Here is an 18,015-nt window from a genome sequence, read left to right as displayed (position 1 = left end):
TCAAGGTCTCCCCCTCTGTGAAATGAAGGGCTGGGTGGCTTGCTTCCTGGGGTGGTGAGGGTGGGCCTCCTGCCTCCAGCTGCTTCAATCTGGCGAGCTGAGCGGAACCGCAGTGGTCTCGGTGAGCGGAACCGCAGCGGTCTCGGTGAGCGGAACCGCAGCGGTCTCGGTGAGTGGCTACCTGCGAGAAAGCAGGAGGAGCATCCGTCTCTCCGCATCTTGAATAGCACCTCTTCTCTCCCTGCTTCGTTCGTTTGGCTGCCCTATTTGGCAGCCGCTTGCAAAACTACTGCTGTGTTTCCATCTGTCGAATCTCAGTGGAACATCAGGGAGAAGGGGTGTGAAATGTGGATGCTCCTTCCATATTTTTTTTGTTGTTGTTGCTGCTAATGGCTATCTAGGGACAGAAATGTTGGAAGACCTTTGTGCAAGTCCCTTCCGAAATACATCAAAATATCTAGAGTTCACTGGGTAATAGTTCCATAGAATATAGGCTGGCCACCACCCTGTTCGTAGCCAGTGACGCCGTCTGATTTATCCAAAAGAGAAGTCACTGTAGATGAGTTAATCACTTGGACTAGAACAGCAGGTGCCTGCTCTCTAGCAAACAGCAAGACTTTTCTGTATTGGGGGACTCTTAAAGTACACACACATACACACACACATCAACTGTGCTGTATAAAAGTTATTTGCAATATATGAAAACACAATTGTTTCAAAATAAATTCAAAATGACTGGTTTGTTTCATTCCCCGTTACGTTTATGAAAATGGTCCAAAGAATGTCTGGGTCCCAGTAGTTAACATCAGGGATCCATAACCTGGTTAACTTTTACCAACAACTAGAGAATATGTTGGTATTTTCCTTCTCAACCTAATGGGTACCTATTTAACTAAATATTGTCATCTTTAATTTAGGGGTTATCAGCCAAAAGCTGCTAGTCCGGCAGTGTGATAAATGGTGTTCTGTAAATTCCTTTTGTTTCCAAAGCCAAGGACACTAAAAATACTCTAAGAATACACCAAGGTCCAAAACTCATCGTGGACACCACCTGCTTACTTGCTGATGGCTTGAGGGACTTTTAGGAGAAATATTTGCATAGGTGATAGGCAGCCACAGAAGGATGGGTGGATACAAGGGAGAGTTAAGGGAAGAAAATGTGAACATTCTAGATCTTATCCTTGTCTACTCCTAAATCCCTTTCCATCCTCAATCAAAGGTCCCATCTGCTCCTGAGAAGCAGGACCCTCGAAACTGAAAATCAAGTCGCCGCAAGGAGTGGGGTACATCCGGGCCTCTGGGACACAGCTGTCCTCACCAGGCCCGAGGGTGGGCCATGATTAGCTCGGTGTCTGTTTGCTTCTGCTCTAATTCACATGCTATTGATAAATAAGATCGGGGGCATGAGAGGGAATCGGAGCCAGGCCCCAGGCAAGATTAGAAATGGCAGCCTGGCGCAGACACAGCCCTGGAGGACAGGGAGCGCAGGCCTGGGCCCCCCCAGCCACGCTCATTCCTCTTCCTTCGGGGCCTCAGGGGCAGAGGCTCGTCTTCATCTTCGTGGCTGAACAAAAGCACTGGAAACTCTGGAGGAGTAACAATATGGTGACTTAAGACGACTGGGACATTTGCGAGAAGCCCTGCAATATGATTTCTGACAGTTGTTTGGCATAATTAAAAGATCACTAAACAGCGCTAAGAAAAAACTTTTCAAAAATAAATGCGATTCTGGATGAGATTCTAATGGCATAATGGAATTTCTGTTTAAATTTATCTTTCAAGGAAGTTCCTGTCAGAAGGAGGGGGTGCTAACACATGGGAACTGACGTCAAATTGTCTGGGACGGGTGTGGGAGTTAAGAAGGTGGAAAGGCATAGAAAGCTATTTGAATTTCCTCATGATGGCAATAACCGTTCTAAACTCTATTCAAGTTCTCCTCACCCTCCTTTCGGTCCAAAATCACAGAGTCCCTTTTCTGTGACACAGAGAGATCCTCTGGAAGGAGAAAGGTGATTAGAGAGTAGAAATAAGGGCAGGGACAGAGACTGGGGAATGGAAATGTGGGGGTCCGAGCAGGGCCATGACAGCAGGAAGGGCCAAAGACACATATTTGCCTGGCAGGGCTGAACCGCAGCTCCTGGCTTATGGTGGCAGGCGGGGCAGAGAAGCTGGGAGCCTCCACAGTTGCCAAAACCATCACCAACCCCCCGCCCTCCCCATCCTTCCCCCCAGGAGCCAACAGGCCAACCTGAGGGAAGAAACACCTCAGGGCTCTCCTCATGGACACCTGCACCATGGCCAACATCCTGAGGGAAAGCCTCACCTCTGAGCACAGAGCCCAGTGCTGTGTGTCACACAGCCCCCACAAGGAATGGTCCAAGGCTTCAAGAAAGAAGGCTTTCCCTTCCTGAGGGCAGGATTAATAGCAGGGCCGGAGCCAGCTCGTTGGCTGCTGGGCCTTTGCAGCTGGACTGTTCCTGGTTTTGACTCTCTGTTAACGACCCCGAAAGCCTGTGACCTGTAATAATTTGTTCTGCTGCTGAGGCACTAGAATGGTCTAAGAGCAATTGTGTGGGGTGAGGGCAAGCCATTTAGCTGGTGATGAGCTTAGCCTACTGCTTAGCGTCTGCATTTCAACTCAGGTTTCACCATGTTTCTACTCAGTAACTTTTTTTTTTTTATGATTTATTTATGTATTTTAGGGAGATAGGGAACACGAGCTGGAGGGGCAGAGGGAGAGAGCATCTCAAGCAGACTCTGCACTCACGACCCCAAGATCATGACCTAAGCTGAAACCAAGAGTTGGACTCAACAGACTGCACCACCCAGGTGCCCCTAGCTCAGTAACTCTTGTGAGGGGTTCTGGAAAGTATTCTGTTATGGAAAAGGGTCTATAAAGAAAGCCAACTACATATGCTGATTTTGAAAGTGGAAAGAATTCAAAATGCCCTAAGTAAGCTGTGGGTTTTAGCCAGGAAATAGACATTTATGAGAAATTAAAAAATAATGGAAAGGATATACTGTAGAAGGAATTCAACATCATATGTGCAGATATGCTAAGGTCCCGGATGTTAAGTCTACTGCACTTTCCGATTTTGAGATGTGAAAGGCCTGTGCTCTGATATATATCCTGAGACTGAATAATAAAAAGAATGTGCCTTCAGCCAAAACTAAGGTGTCACTCACGCTGGGCATCCTTTAAATGTTGACAAAGCCCACAGGCGGTCTCCTAATTTCTCCGTGTAGATCCCAATGGCATGCTCATCCTAGACCGACCTTTTGGTGCCCACATATTAGCGCTGCTCACCAGCCCATTGCTCGCCACATCTGGACACCCACGTCACTTTGGGTCATTTGGAATTGGCAACTCAGTGAAATCGTTGGTGCATAAAAGCTGCGTATGGAGACGTGTGAGACAGACATAAGGCCCGCAGCTGGTCCCTTCAGGCAGCAGGACGAACGGACAAAGGGGCTGGACAGGATGCTGAGTCAATAAGGAATACTGGCGGGTAGGATGGCTCAGGGCCTTGCATCCCTGAGTTCCTGCTGAACTCCAGCCCCTGGCATGAGACCCTCTTGGGTGATCGGGCCTTAAGTCTGGTGACAGCCCTAGACCTGAGGGAGCCCCAGGGACAGAGGATGGCTTCGGGATGCTGCAACTACTTGGAGCTCAAGGTTCTTCCATAAGCATCTTGGAAGTAAACTCTCAACTCGTTGGTTGTGTAGGATATCGGTTTATTGGCTATTGCTTGCCATAATTAGGCCCCCGCCTGAGAGCGTGGGCATCTTGTTATAGAGGGAGGGGACTTCCCTGGTGCTGTCTGTCTTGTGGAGCACTTTGCTGGGCCCCAGGGACTCGGTGAGAGTGAGGTGGCATCTGCCATGCAAAAGGGAAGAACGTGATGCTGTTTGTAGGGTCGCTATAGGAAGTCATCAGGAACTGGCCTTCCTGCATCGTCACCACTCGTACTGAAGCCGAGAGGAAAACTCATGAAGTGTGGAGGGGGGAGGGAATGCTGAGAAATATGGGACATATTGGGACAAGTCAGGCCCCCGGTGCTGTGGGGTTCTGTCGCTGCCCCAGCGGCTATATAGAATATTCACCTTCTTGTTGAAGGCACAGGAGATTTGCTGTCACCTGCACCCTCCCTCGTGCAGTCCTGGGGGAGATGGAGGGCGGTCTTATGAAAAGAAATTGGGTTTCTGCCTGCTGTAAGCTAGACGCCATCCTGGCCTTCGTAAAGGCCAGCCACCCACTCCTACCCCCTTTCCTTCTGGCCCACGCGTCACAGATGCAGCCTGCCCGTTCTCTCCTTTTCATCACGAATTTCTCTCTCCCGGATCTCACTGAGGTGTGGGGTAGTTTCCCATCTTTTCCGCCTCCCACACTCTCTCTGAAAACAAGCCTACAGAGTCCCTCGTTCAGGAGTGCAAAGGAGAGCATCTAGTGTTCAGCAGAGGTAAGGTCCATTCAGATTGTCTAAGGAGGATGTTGGGCCCAGCGCTTCAGACTTCAGGCCGGATGGGCTCGGGCTGGTGCATCGTAGACTGTGCTGTGATGCTGAGTCCCTCTGATCATTTCATCCTTTTCCCTGTGGCCTTGGGGCAAACTTTTATGTCCTTTCTTTGTGCCCTAGAACTCTGGGTCCTTCCCTGGTCCAAGCCCCCATTTCTTCTCTCCTGCCTCGAACTTGCAGTTCCCAGTGTTGCCCGATGGATGAGCCCATGACTCTCATCTCTTGAAGTTATTATCTGATCCCAGCCCTCGTTCAGTATCGCTGACAGATATTTACTAGTCAATTATTAAGGTTGATTCTATCCCTGAGTGAACCGTGGTTTATAAGATCATCATTCTAAATTAGGTCCTGGGCCACCCTCCCCTGTGGCCTCCGTAATGGGTGCCTGTGTCCCAGGCGCCTTGTCTGGATTGCTCAGCACTTACCATAGCCTATAGCCTGCTCCTAGCTTGTCCCGTCTCTAAGCTTGCATCCCCATCCAACCTACCCTAACTTGGGTTTTGAGGTTGAAAGTATGCATTTAGTACTCAAATCTTCTGCACTTCTTATGTACTGGTATCATAACGTTTATCCTGCTGTGTTTTAATTATTTGTTGACCTGTGGCTCTCCCAGGCCAGACTACAGACCCCTCTTGGGCAAGGACTGCATCTCACTCATCCCTGGATCCTGAGTGCCCGACACAGGACAGGTGCTCAGAAAATATTTATGAGCCACTCAGGTTAGTAGCTGAGGTTCTCTAGGGGAGAGACCTTATAAAACCCAAAAACCCCAGCCTTGCCGTGGGCAATACATTCCGCCGGAAGCAGTGGTAATGACAAATGGCCCAATTAGTAAGAGATAGGCTGTTCGCATTCATCCTGGAGAATTTTTTTTTTCAGGTTTGTTTGTTTCTGTTTGCTCATTTGTTCACTTTTAAATAAAGTGGAACTTCTCTCTGAAACTCATGTCATGTTGAGTCAGCTGACAACAACAGTCGAAAAAGAATGCTGTGTTCTGCTTTTTTCTTTCACTGTCAGTAAAAGCTAAGGTTCAGTGCACACAAGTCACACCATCACCTGAGGAACTACAAGGAGGAGAAGCTTCCAGAAAGATTCGAGCCACCTGGACCAGAAAGGCCTCCTTTTCCTGTCAGTCTGCCTTGGTGCGTGCATTTTCCTAACCCACCTCCCAGGAGACAGGGGAGCGTGCATCTGGGAGCAGAGCAGCACGGTGTGGGGGGGGGCTGGCTGGCCCTGAGGGCATACAAGTCACATCGGCTTAGAGCCAGACTCCCGCTGTGCCACCAAACCCATCTCCCTGAACCTGTTTCCTCATCTGTTCCATGAGAATGCTACCTATCCTACAGAGTTGTCACAGGGATTAGGGATCCTGTATACATGTCATTATGATTGTGATGGTTATGGAAACCTCTGGACACAGACCACATTCTCAAGCTGGCACATAATGCAAATCAAGGAATCTCTAATGCATTATTCATCACACCTTGACATGACTTCTATATAACATTCAGCCAGAATATCTTCGATCTATTTCTTCTTCATTTGCTATTCTGAGCTCAGAACATAGGATAACTAGCTCATCAGTTCAACAAGCTGATGATTTTTTTTTTTAATGAGCATCTGCTTGTGCCAAGGTCTCAGGTTCCTGAATGTACCTGGTTTCCTGAGGTTGAGGTATAAACTGACAGAGGCTCAGGTGGTGTCATGGAATTTCTCAAACAGATCATTAAGGCTGCATGGCATGCGTGCAACGTGTGTCTATTTGGAGACACTGTGGGAAGGTGAACCGAGCAAGAGCTCAGATTTTCCAGGGAGCAACTGTAGAATTTTAATGAGCTTTGAGTCCATTGCTCTGCTGGAAATAGCAGATCTCCAAGCATTTCTTCAATAGCATTACAGTAATTATAACAATTCTGAAAGGAATAATTTGCGGGTTGTATTTTTGTCAGCTTGGAGGCACAAGAAGGGCCACATCCAGTTCTGCATTTTGTCCGTGTCTAGAGTCACCGTCAGATAGATGTTTAAAAATATTAATGACGATAGTGTAGATGGTCTGGTTCCTGCTGTCTGCCAACATCTTGAGACAGTACTGCCCCATTCAACTTTCTGCGATAATAGAAGCATTCGGATTTGTGCTGTCTCATATGGTGGCCATCAAGCACTTGAAATGTGGTTAATGAGATGAAGGCCTGAATTCTCAACTTTATTCAGTGTTAACTAATTACATTTAAATCCGCGTGTGGCAGTTGCTACTGTATTGTACAGCACAGCCCTAAGCCACGAGCGGAAGCCCACTCCAGCCGCCCTGCCGTTTGGAGCATCAGTGCGCACAGGGGGATACCCAAAATGCACCCAGGGAGCCACGAAGCCCATGTACTCAGGCTGAACTGAAGCCTCCTGATTTGGTTCTCAGATTCTTCTTTCCACAACAGACTGGGGCATTAGAGAGTGAGGCAGACACAATGGCAGCCCCTGGAATTGAAAAAGGTCACAGCCAGACCAGGATTCAAAGAAAAAACAGTCTAGGCTTACTAAGCATAAGGACAAGCAGCTTTTATGCCTCAAAAGTACAGTCTTTGATGCGTTGCACCATCGAGAAAATGCTAAGCGTTCAGGGACATAAGCCCTGGGAAGGATAGAAAATGAGCAAGCCTCATCCAAGACCTTTGTCCTTCAAAGGTGGGAAAATATAAGCAGTTTTGGCAATTGCAACAAATAAACTCACCAATGGGTGAGTTTTGGTTATCTGAGAAGTCCAGCTACTGGGGGCATCTCATTCCTCCCATCAGGAAGAAATCATAGCTCCCTATGATGTCCTCCTGCTCTTGGGATGAAACCCCAGAGAGTGACCATGACTTCCTAGGCCACCGGATGTGGCTTTGTCAGCCCCTCCCGCCTCACTTCATCGCACCCTCCTGACTCTTTGTTCTCCAGCACCTTCTATTTCCTGAAGGTGCCATGAGCCTTCCTCCATAGGGCTTTGCACACGCTGTTCCCTCTATCTAGAAGGATTCTTCCACCCAACCTTCTTCGTCTCCCACTCCAGATCCCAGTTCAAATGCCACTCCTTGGAAAGCCCGCTTACACCGCCACCCCCGCCCCAGCCCATGCCGACCTGGCTCCTTTGGTGTCCACGCTTCCATCTGAACTCCTTTGCCCAGAACACCTGCTTGAACATATATATTCATCAGTGAGACTATCTGATTTATCCATTTGTAAACTCCGAGAAGCAGGGATTGTGTTTGGCCTGCTTCATCCACCTTTGCATCCCCAGTGGCGGGCTGATGCTTAATAAATGCTAAATGAAAGAATGAGTGAATTCCGGTTTGTTTGTAAGATGTTTAGTGTGACAAGTGTCCTCCAACTCCTAACATGTTCACATCTTTTTTTATAAAGCCTCTTTAGTCTCTGGAATGACTCATCCCTTTAACCGCCATGCCAAAGTTCTTACCGTCCATAACTTTTCACCATGAAATCTCCAGCCTAAAAATTCCATCCACGGCTCCCTTATTTGCTCCACTTACTACCTTCGCCCCCAAAGCTTCCTGTTTCCTTTAAACAGTTGGCTCTCGTGCTGGCAAGCTGAACAGCATCTGTGCTGCTTTCCTTAACGATGCATTTTCTGGATTTTTCCTCCCACTGTTTCCTTCACTTGATTTCACTGGTAGCCTCTGAACTCCTCATTTGCTGTCTGCCAGGAGAGGTGTGTTGTCTTTTGCGATTTTTAGTTTATTCTCCACCTGGACTTTTTCTGTGATCTCTTCCGTAGACTTCCTCTGAATTTCCAATCTGCCTAGTTTTTATTCTTGTCCTTCGAAGTTTTAAAAAGTGGGGAAAATGAAACCTACAATTATCCCCAATTCTTCTTACTCCCTCCCTTCGAAATGTAAAACAACATTACAAAAGAAAGGTCTCAGATAATCATTTCCAAAGCCTTCAGGGGGATTCCCATCTTCCCATTTTTTTGTCTCATTCCAGTTTCCTCCACCCCCCGAAGAAATCAGGGGCAAAAATAAATAAACAAAAAAACTTCCGTTAGTCCTAACCGCCTCCTCCCTAAACCCAATCAACTTTAGGCTTCATTCTCTTTTTCAGAATGAGCTACCTTCACTGGTTAACTGATTTTCTCTTTTTCATAAAGCTTATTTAGTACCAAATTCTTAATATAAATTACAATTGTCTTTAGCAAGTATTTACTGAGCATCTCCTATGTGCCTGGCACTGTGCTAAGGAAACAGCAATGAATAAAATGGGGGGAAAGATCCCTATCTTCGTGGAGATTACATTTTACAAGGAGAAGTATAATAAACATGAGCATAAAATACTTTTACATAGTGATAAGCTCAACAAATAACATTACATGATCATGGCTACATACAATGACGAAAAGTCTAAAGTTGCAGCTCCCAACCCACGGGAATGTTGTGACAGTTAAGTGAGCTAATACATGTATAATGTATAGAGGAGGATTCATTAGTCCGTGGAAATTGTGGCTTTGCTTTTCAGCACAGACTCCTGTCGTAAATGTATTTAAAATTATTGTTGTTGTTGTTATTGTTATTGGATGAAAGGAAAGATTATCTGCTCATTCACTCAAGAGACATTTATGGGGTGTCTACTTGTGGGCAAAGTACTCATATGTTTGTGAAGTGGTACAGTGGAGAAGAGAAAATCGGCCCCATTCTGACTTCAAAAGTAGGACTGAAATAATGAGCCAACTCTACTGTGGCCCCTGTCAGGGGAAGGCCAACCGGGCCGGAGGGTGAGCTGGCCCACCACCCTCCAGACCACTCTTGGTGACTCACCTCCTGCCTAGTCAACTTCCCGTGGCACTCGACGGCAGAGCCCCGGGTATGCTTTTGCCATAATATTTAGAGGTGTATAGTAAAGCTAGGAAAGCCAATAACTCAGATCCATAGATTCAGAGCTGGAAGGAACTTCACACGTCATACGTCTATTTCACAGATGAGGAGTGTATATCCACACACATATACACATGTGCACACACACATACTTAAATATCCAGTTCTTTTAATACCAATCAAGCTTCTTCTTCTTTTCTATTGTGACTGGAATGACCTATAATTAGAGAATCAACGTTTCAATTCAATTCAACCAACGTTTTGTGCTGTTCGGTTATGTGCAAAATAGCATGCAAAGTACCACAGGAAGCATAAAAATGAACAAGATCTTGTTCCAGGTTTCAAGGAGCTTGCTGCGTAACACAGGAGATATAAATTCAAAGTGAGCATGGCTGGTGCTACAATAAAGGCACAAAGTCTCACGGAAACACCCCAAAAGAAATGACCTCCCGCTTGACTGGTCCTGATTGGAACTAGTGCGCAGGCAGAGATGGGAGGAAAGGGCACCAGGAATGCGGGAATCGGGAGCTAACCCACAGAGGCCTTGGAGCATAAGGCTCCTTCAGGAAAGGGCTGTGACTTTAGGGGTGCTGGAGTGCAAGGCTCACAAGGCTGGAGAGGGCTGCTGGTGGGAAGAGAGAATGAAGCACCTTCATGAGGGCCCCCCACCCCGCCCAGGGCACACTGTAGGGCTTGGGACTCGATTCCTTCCCCGGTTTTGAGCAGAGGAGTAACTTCATCAGAGCTGTGTTTTCTGACTAAACTCACAGGAGGGAAGAGCGGCAGGCTGGCGGTTGGTTGAAAGATGGCAGCTCATTCGGTTATTCACGTGTTACCTGTGATAATAATAGTTAACGTTGATTGAAGGTGCTAAGAGCTTTGCATACATTAGCTTACTTAATTGTCATAACATTCCTGAGGGCTAGGAGCTTTTATTATTTTGATTTTACAGATCAGGAAACTAAAGCTTAGGGAAGTTAATGTGCTAGAAAGAGGCAGATTGGAGAACCAACCAAGCGGGTTCTATTTCTAAATCCATCCTCTTAATGGCGGGGCTATATTGCCCAGGCTTGTTAACTTTAGTTGGCAATGATTTTGTTGAGGAGTACCCAGGGGAGAGGTGAAAATAATTTTTAGACACCTTTTATGGCTGGTATCAAAAAAGCATGACAAGAAGACAAAAGCTGAGCTTCACTACGCTTATCACCAGCCCCGTATTGTGGATGACATCTAACCCCTAAGGGGCTCCTACTGCCAGTTTTCTGGCCCAATTCCTCACCTTCAGCTTGTATGTGCTGAAATCATAAATATAATTTTATATTTAAGAAAATTAAGAAAATTAAGAATCAGGAAGTTAAGACTATTATAAAATAATTCATATAATACTTTTCAAAGCCCGTGGGGTGATTGTTTTATGTTAATCATCTGCCATTATACATGAGTATTGGCATTAATGGACCTTACTGCTTTTGATAAATATAAAAGATCAAAGGCTGATTTTTACAATTTATGTGCAAAAGTCCACCGTGGTGGTTTTCCATCGTATCTCCTGAAATGGCTCAGACCCGCATCAACCCAACTGTGCTAACCCTTCTCCTCACTTATGTCCTCGTGACAACATCCAGGAAGGGACACATCATTCCTTTTAGGACACAACATCCTAGGGCACTAAGACCCCAGCCAGTATTTCTGTTCCAACACAATTCCAGAACATTAAAACCGTTATTCCAGATGATGCTTTAAATACCATCTATGATTTTAAACAGATGTTTTCCACCAGGGAAGGGTGCATCAGATAAAAGCAGGGCATTCTGTGGAATTTGGTCATTGTGGGGTCTGCAGCAGCACAAAGGGTTAATTGGGATGAATCCATTGGGCCGTAGATCTTTGAGCTTAGATACGTGCAAGGTCCCCATTCCCCCATTTAATTTCTCAGTTATTATCCTCCTGGCTGTACATGCTAGGGAGCTGACCCCCAGCTCAAATGTACGGAAGCCAGAGCTGTATGGAGGGGAGCCCTACTCGCTGGCCCCCCAGAACCTGAATTCTGTACACTTCTCTTCTATGACCCCTTTTTATCCCCATGGCAGCCCTGACTCTTTATGAAGACTTGAGAACAGGGACAGGGTCTTGCATCTTTCTCCCAGTGGGACTATTGATGGGCTTATGGTGAGCTTACACAAATATTTGTTAGATGAATAAGTACACAAATGAATGAATGATTGAATGACATCAGAAAACACGTCATTCCAAGGACATTAGTCCTGAAGCCCCAACATTTCAGAATGAAGACGAAACTCTTATTTGCTTTTTAATTGCATAAAGGACAACTTCCTGGAAAGTTTAAAAAATGTTTGGCAATACCGTCTAATAAAATATGCACCCTATCCTGGTAGGTCTTCTACCACCTAGGATACCTTAGTCAGTAGCTTATGTTCCAGAAAAACATCAAGAGCCCTATTTTGTGATAAGAGTGGTCACATAGGGGGTGGCTATCTTGGAGTGTCAGTACAATGGACTTGGCTTTCAGAAGATTCCTCTTTATTTGGGCTTGGAGCCAGAGAAGTGTAGGCATCCAACCTTATGATTAGTGAACTCTGCTTTGCAATGGAGACATGAAAATTTTATCAGCAAGACTCCAGGCATGGAACAATATTATACATTCAAAGTGAGAGGCTCACAAAGACACCAAGGTACACCGTTGTCCCCAGCATTCAGTTCCTCACAATGGCCAACAATTCAGTCCCTTCACCAGCAAGGAAGGACGGCAGGGAACCTCCCCTCACTGGAGTTTCCACGGAGTCTGTGAGAGGAGATTTCTGCCACTAAATGCTCTTCCCCAAGTCAGAATTTTCCATCCTGGGTATTAAGTGCCTTCTTCATAAATACATGTCAGCCCCCATTTTGATGGAAGAGAAAACTCCCATGTTCTCAACATTAAAAAAGGAAATCAGCTTGCACATGCTTTTGGCAAGTTCCTGTAACCTGCTCCCCACTGAACACTTTAGGAGTAGATATTTTTTCACCCTGAATCTGGATGCAGCTGAGCTTGGAGTCCTTGGCCCAACTTGGCCAGCTGAAATGCCTGAGCCAGAGCTGTAGACAGAGGACCTTGGAGCTGCTCTCCCACCATCCTCCAGAGGCCGAGCACCATCATTCTTCCCCAGGCTGCCTCTCTCACATGCCCCGCTCTCAGGGATCTTTAGATACTTCCTGTCATGTGCACTGAGGTCAGGCTCTACCATGGCTCCGCAGAGTGCAGAGAACACCCATAGGCACAGTAGAACTTCGCTCCGAGAGACAAAGACGCCATGTTAGGCTTCAAAGTCTTCCTGTCTCAGGATATCCTTACAAACTCTCTGAATGAAAGTCTGGACTTGACTCATGAACAACCTTTCACCTGGAAGGTCTTGGGCTGCAGGTCATTAGATGAGGCTAGTTTTAGCATGTTTGGGGAGACTGGTGTGGGAGCAGCAGGGGCAGGGAAAGAAGGTGGACACAAGTCAATTGCCAAATCTCCCTGTTCTCCACCCCTCCCTCTTTCTTGCTTCTGAACAGGTGGAAAGTATTCTGGAATACCAACCCCTCACTACTTCCTCCCCACCTCCCTCACCACCCCCCCATTTCCTTTGTTGTGCTCCCTCATCTGTGTCCAACCTCCCCTCTTTTCCTCTCTTCCACTCCAACATCTCCGGACTCTGGCTTTCTCCCTTGCCCTTTCCTCTGCCCCTTTTTCCTTTGCTCACCCCCCTCCTTCTACCCATCCTCACCATAGGGACACCTCAGTGTTTGCCCTCCTTTTCTGTGTCTCTCTCCCCTCCCTCTGAAGCTCTGTCTATTCTCTGAGTTTCACTGATGTCCTGGATGCTTCACAATCACCTATAAAGCCAGGATCTCCATTCTGGTGTCCTTAAGTCCGGCTCTCCCCTTCCAGCACCAGGGCTGTGTCTGCCACCGCCGCCCAGGCATGCAAGATCTCATCTTCTTAAACTCAGTGGAGAGTAAGCCTCCTTTCCCCTGCTCCCAGACACTCTTTCTCCCAACTTCCTTTCACCGTTAATGGTGCCACTGATCTCCCAACCTTCCAAGTTCAAAATTTGAAGTTACCTTGATTGACACTTCAGCCAGTCATCGAGTTTTACTGATTTTTCTTTAAATATCCCCCTCCTATGTATTTCTCCCACTCTGTTCTCCTTGCTGCTGCCTTAGCTCTGGCTCTCATGACCTCAACCTTGATTATCTCTGTAACTACCTTGCTGCTCCCACTTCTCTCCCCACAGTCCAAGGGCTGGATTGACAGCAGAAGGGCATTATTGCTCTGGCAACCTGGGCTGGGGTTAGGGAGGGTGTGAGCATGGTCAGGGCTGATGTACGGACCAGCTGTGGTCTCCCCTCACCATGCTGCCCCTCTGTTGACCCACCAGCAGGGAGAAGAGACCCCAGACCCAGGGCTGGGGGCAATAGCCATAATTTGATCTTCAGTTATTCTGCAAATACATACTGAGTCCCTGCAATACCCAAGCCTGTCTTGGGAACTGAGATACAGTAATGAACAAAACACAGTGTCCCTGCCTCATGGAGATTATTCAGTCACAGGAGAGACAGAAAGTAAATAAACATGGAATGTGACAAGAAGAGGTAAATTGTAGGACTTATGTATCAAGAATAGAGCCAAGGAGGGGCACCTGGCTGGCTCAGTCGGTTAAGTGTCTGCCTTTGGCTCAGGTCATGATTTCAGGGTCCTGGGATTGAGCCCCGCATCAGGCTCCTTGCTAAGTGGGGAGCCTGTTTCTCCCTCTCCCTCTGTACCTCCCCCAACTCATGCTCTCTCTCTCAAATAAATAAATAAAATCTTAAAAAAAAAAAAAGAATAGAGCCAAATAAAGGGAATAAAAATTGAACAGGACAAAGGGCCAACAAACACATGAAAAAGTACTCAGTGTCATCAGGGAAATGCAAATCAAAACCACAACCAACGACATAGCACTTCACACCCACCAAAGCGGCTATAATAAAATAAACAATGTTGGCGAGGATGTGAGGACACTGCAGCCCTCATCCATGGTGGTGGGAAGGTGAAATGGTGCAGCTGCTGTGGAACACGGTTTGGCAGCTCCTCACAAAGCTTAACATAGAGTTACCATGTGACCTAGCAATTCCACTCCTACATACTCACCCCAAAAAATTGAAAACATGTGTTCAAACAAAACCTTGCCCATGCATGTCACAGCAGCACTGTTCATAGTAGTTGAAACTCAAAATGTCCATCAAATGTTGAATGGTGAGCAAAATGTGACATATGCAGACAATGGAATACCACTCCACCATAAAAAGGCATGAAGTGCTGATTCATGCTACGTTATGGATGAACCTTGAAAACATTATGCTAAGAGGAAGAAGCCAGATCCAAAAGGCCATATTGTACGATTCTGTCTATATGAAGTGTCCAGAATAGGCAGATCCACAGAGACAGAAAGCAGATCAATGGTTTGGTGGTCAGGGCCTGCGGTCTGGGGGAATTGGGACTGGATATAGGATTTAAAGCGTATAGGATATCCCTTTGTAATGACGGCCACGTTATCTGGAACTAGATGGTGGTGATGGTTGCCCGGCGTCATGAAGGTACTAAATACCACTAATTGTACACTTTGAAAATGGTTAAAAAGGTAGATTTTATGTTATGTCTCTTTTGCCACAACAAGAAGCAAATAGGGGTGGTCACAGGCTGCTCCTTGAACAGGAGAGTCAAGGAAACCTCTCAGATGAGGGAGAAGCCTCTCTGAGAGCCGAGGCAGGAGGGTTTGAGCCTTGCAAGTTACCGGGAAAGGCAGGGAGCCGCAAAGCCTGCGGTCAGCTCTGAGCAGTATTCCTCGTGATCCGACCCCCTTCCTCGTTTCATTCCTCAGGCCAACAGCACAAGGCTCCTTCTGTGCCCAGCACCTCTGCCTCTCCCGACCTAGCATGGCCCTGAGCCTCCCATCCCCGCCAGCACTGCTGCATGGGCCCCCAGCCACACCGACCCTCCCTCCTGCCCCCCACCCCCTCGCCCACGGAACTGCTCCTTCCGGGCACTTGGAGGCTGGACAACCGTTTGCGGCCCAGCCACGGACCACTTCTCCTTGCATACATTTTCTGACACCTGCCAGAGCCTGAGCACCCGCAGGACTGAGCCTTTGTGCATCTAGTCTACTGCTTATCAGCCGCATGAGGCGGGGCATCAGCATCTCTCTAGGCTTCAGTTTCCTGCCCTGTAACATGAGGGCTGTCGAGAGAATAGTGAAGCAAGATGAGTGCAAAGTGCTGAGCTTAGTACCTGGTGCGTCGTGAGCTCTCGGGAATGGCAGCCGTGTCATTACTTCAACGTTTCCCATAATCTGAAGTTTGAAATTTAGCACTGTATCTGCTAATTATTTACTGTACGGAGGAGTCAAAATATACAATAAACATGGTGATGGTATTTACCTTCCCCCAACCCTGGTAACTATTGCAATACAGAGCATATCTATTACACTTAAATAAATGTTTGACTGACCAGGGATTGACTGATTGATTGATTGATTTGGCTCTATCACCAAATAGGAATAGAATTTTCTTCAAATTAAAACATAAAGGGAAACATGATCTAGGAGGGAGGGGAAATTAGGAAGGGAGGGAGGGAGAGGGAGAGAGGGAGAAAGAGAGAAGATCAGTAAGTAAACACCTGGTCCAGCCAGGGTGGGATATATTGAAATATTTCATAGGCATAAATGTTTGGGGAAAAAAATGCATAGTTGAAGAAAGACCCAGAGGGGTGGTGGCAAATTCTTTCGAAAAAATGGCTCACTCTACAAATGAGTTATTTTATTTCAAGATGCCATAGTTACAGGTGTTCAAGGAAAATGTTAATACATTTTACAAAAGATGTAAGACAAATCTTTAATGTTCTACCACTGGAGAAAGGCATGAGTGTAAACATATTTAAAAATGAGATAGCAGAGCTACACTTCACAACAATTTAGAAGTGGGAGATAGACAGACAGACAGGGCATGGTGGCACCCAACTACTCAAAGAGAAATCAGCAAGGGAAGGCGAATCGGTTTAGTTCTATTTGGTAAAAAGATGTGATGCCCAGATAGGGCTGGGCACCGCTGCGGGGCACGCCGCTCACGCAACCTACCTCCAGACGCTACACCAAGCGAATAAGACCAACCCAACTAGTGTTACCTATTTTCATGACCTGCACATGCCCAAAGGTGGTTTGTTGCTCCACCGAGGAAGCACATCTATCCCCAAACCCCCAGCCCTCTCTCTCCGCCAACAGAGAATCACCACTGCAGTTTTCTCTGCGCAATTCCCGGGTCACACTTTACTCCCCTTGCAGAGAAACAGACACAAGCCCTGTTCAAGAGTCAAAAGCTAGAAAGCAGCGGGCTCCTTCCAATGCTGATGGACGCAAGGTTCTTCATCAGTTTTTTTCCCCCGAACCAAACAATGAAAAAGAAAAGAAGCTCTTTACCTGACCAGATCCCTGCTTTCTTCCCAAGAGTCTAACATTGAATATTGAGAAAACAACTCGAGAGCATCTTCTTGAGACTTCCTTAAATCCCAAAGCTGCCTCCGATAGCAGCTCTAAGTTGGAGCTGTGAATAGAGGCTGTGTGTTATTTTAACCACAAGGTTTCTAGTCGGTAGGGAGGAGAGATGGAAATGAGGTAGGTTGGCAAGCAGGAGCGCCATCCACCTCAAGTGAAATGAGCTCGCAGATCTGATGTAAGCGCTCAGCGACAATTTGAAGAACCCTCAAACCCACTTTTCCTAAACTAGAGGTTAAATAACTGTGGAAAATTCCAAAGGAGTAAGATAAGACACTTACGGTCTTTTCTAAAAAAAGACATGTTGGTATGCCCTGTCTGATACTGTCTGAGGGGCAGCCCGGCACAGAGCTGGCCCGAGGAGTCCTGGGCATCCACTGGAGACGGGGACACCTGGAGACAGCTTTGATTCCCCAAAAAGGAGTGTTCTGGGGGTTAAAATGTACAGGATGTCAAAGGAGCATAACCGAGTCACGTCTTTTGTGTAGAAACAAAACCGTGACAATCCATGTGAAGTTATAGGGTAAGGGGAGAGCTATTCTGGAATATGTTATTATGAGAGCTTAACATGTGTGAGTGTGTGTGTGTGTGTGTGTGTGAGTGTGAGTGCGAACGTGTGTATGTGTTCTCACTTCCCAAACAACTTAAAAAGCAAAGATCCAGCCTCAGCTTAGACCAGTTGGAGATCTTCCTCCTTAGTGTCTTGGCAAATACAAATGCCGCCTTGGACTCAGAGGAGGAGAATGATTTATCGCACACAGATCAACTGCAAAAACTAGAGCTGCCGAAATGGCCAGAGTCCTTTACCGCCAGCCCTTCACAGATGCCAGAGGGGTTTAACTCCACTTTTGGAAAAACTCAGCAGTGCTCCCATTAAGCAGGGTCATAACTCAGTTTTATGTAGACTCTTTCATCTCAAAGGAGCTTGAGGTGGGTTTACCCCAAAATATAAATTATCCTGTGCACAGTCACCTCAGGGATGAGCTCCTGCCTAGCAGCAGCTGGCCTGGACACAGGCAGTCAGTTTGGAGCCACAGTGAGATGGCAGGCTGGCGGCCAGGAGGC

At 46.8% G+C, this 18,015-nt stretch overlaps 1 protein-coding gene across 1 annotated transcript in view; it reads right to left on the bottom strand.

Moving 5' to 3' along the window:
- Positions 1–17,054, bottom strand: part of JCAD (junctional cadherin 5 associated) — a 77,638-nt gene extending 60,584 nt beyond the window's left edge. Inside the window, exon 1 of the mRNA XM_036099641.2 lies at positions 16,876–17,054. The gene's annotated coding sequence lies outside the window, so the exon portion shown is untranslated. The remainder of the gene's footprint in view (positions 1–16,875) is intronic.
- Between the last annotated feature and the right edge of the window lie 961 nt (positions 17,055–18,015).

The sequence above is a fragment of the Halichoerus grypus genome, chromosome 6 (genome assembly GCF_964656455.1).
Source record: "Halichoerus grypus chromosome 6, mHalGry1.hap1.1, whole genome shotgun sequence".
Classification (NCBI taxonomy): domain Eukaryota; kingdom Metazoa; phylum Chordata; class Mammalia; order Carnivora; family Phocidae; genus Halichoerus; species Halichoerus grypus.
Note: the sequence above shows the minus strand (reverse complement) of the source record. Positions and strands in the feature narration are given on the sequence as shown.